The 1,886-nt window shown below is 40.9% G+C and overlaps 1 pseudogene; it reads right to left on the bottom strand.

Moving 5' to 3' along the window:
* LOC107741682 (acyl-coenzyme A thioesterase 12-like) overlaps positions 1-1,886 on the bottom strand; it is a 7,960-nt pseudogene that overhangs the window by 4,633 nt on the left and 1,441 nt on the right.

Below are 1,886 nucleotides of genomic sequence, written 5' to 3'. Positions count from 1 at the left end.
ATAGAACGACAGATAGATAGATAGATAGATAGCTAGCTAGAACGACAGAGATAGATAGATAGATAGATAGATAGATAGATAGAACGACAGAGATAGATAGATAGATAGATAGATAGAACGACAGAGATAGATTCACACGGGGCGTCGGCGTCAACGCCTCTCGTTTACTTTACATGGAGTGACGTCAAGCGTTGCCGAACTGAATTGTGGGTTCGTCGCTTCGCGTCACTGGCGTTGCTCGTGGTTTCTTCACAATACCTGCAGAACTTCTGATGATTCGGCTGTGCAGGTTGTGCATGAAACACCAGAAAACTAATTCTAATGTGATTGGCTGTTGTCACTATGACAGTCACATCAGCACTAAGCTTCAGACACGCCCTCCATCAAGCGTAGATGCTGACGCCCCGTGTAAATGTACCATAAGATAACATCTAACATGAATACACATGCTCCTGGATCTGATACCTGGCTGCTACTGTAGCCACGTTCTCCATCCAGGCCATGATCTGTCCTCCAAATGTGTTTCCATGGTGATTGGCGTGTGGCGGCAGCACCAGCTCGATGCTCTCGACCCACATGAGCTCGGTCGACACCACGGGCGCGACGGGCTTCCTGCTACACAGTCCTGAAATGTCAACAAATCCTGTTCAGCATGCACTTCATCAGCACACTGACTCATGACTGGAACTTCTGATCCCACTGCCAAGTTGTGGTTGTTGTGGCTCTTGTTGAGTCTCGTGTCTGTCCTCTGGCTGACTCTGTCATGGGATTCTTTCCACTGGAGACACTCAGTGTGTTTGGGCAGTGATTTTAATATCAAATGTTGCACCATTTGTTCTTTCAGGATGTATTGCCAATGAAGTTTGTTTCCATGACTTGGTGGAGTTATTAGAAGTACAATCTCCTGGAGTAAACTGAGGTGTGACATAATAGCTTGCAGATCACTTGATACACCATCCATCTCAGAACCTCGTAAGCAGACACAAGTATATACTAATTTAATGACAGAGTTGAAGGAAAGTGCTAACCCTTGTTTTGAAGGTTGTAATAGTCCTTCATGAGGTTCTGATAAAAATGTCACAATAATCCACACCACTCCAGTCCATCAATTAACATCTTGTGAAGCAAAAAGCTGCGTTAAGCCATTTTTAACTTTAGACCATTGCTTCTGGCTAAAATATATCAATAATATTACCTTCTCTTGTGAAAGGTTGTCTTCAACAAGGATGTTCTACTTTGATAAGTCATGTTAAAAGAACAGTTCACCCAGATATGATATAAATGTACTCACTTTCAGGCCATACAAGATGTGGATGAGTTTGTTGCTTCACCAGAAAAAAACTTTGGAGAAATGTAGCATTACTTCACTTGCTCACCAATGGATCCTCTGCAGTGAATGGGTGCCATCAGAATGAGAGTACAAACAGCTCATAAAAACATCTGCAAGTAATCAACATAAATTCAGAAGCTGCATGTTTATATGGAACAAATCCATTGTTAAGGCATTTTAACTTTAAACTCTCATTACTGGCCATAATAACACTTCCTTCAGGGAAAAAGTCTGTCCCTTGTTGTCCTCTCACATCAAAATCCATCGACGTATTTGTTTAGAACTGTTTTGGACTGTTTTTGCTTGTACTGTAAACGGTGCTTGATCTGTGCATATTTCTCTCCTGGTTAAGACACAATGACTTTTTCATTGGAGAAAACAATCTTGTGGGAAAAGGACATGTTTTAGCCAGAAAAAAAAACTTTATATATATATATATATATATTATGATGGATTTGTTTATTACCAACATGCAGCTTTCTGATTCACAAAATGTTAACTGATGGACTGGAGTCATGTGGGTTACTTGTCGATTATTGTGATGTTTTTATCAGAT

This window comes from Sinocyclocheilus rhinocerous, unplaced genomic scaffold (assembly GCF_001515625.1).
Source record: "Sinocyclocheilus rhinocerous isolate Xijiao unplaced genomic scaffold, SAMN03320098_v1.1 scaffold886, whole genome shotgun sequence".
In the NCBI taxonomy this organism is placed as follows: domain Eukaryota; kingdom Metazoa; phylum Chordata; class Actinopteri; order Cypriniformes; family Cyprinidae; genus Sinocyclocheilus; species Sinocyclocheilus rhinocerous.
Note: the sequence above shows the minus strand (reverse complement) of the source record. Positions and strands in the feature narration are given on the sequence as shown.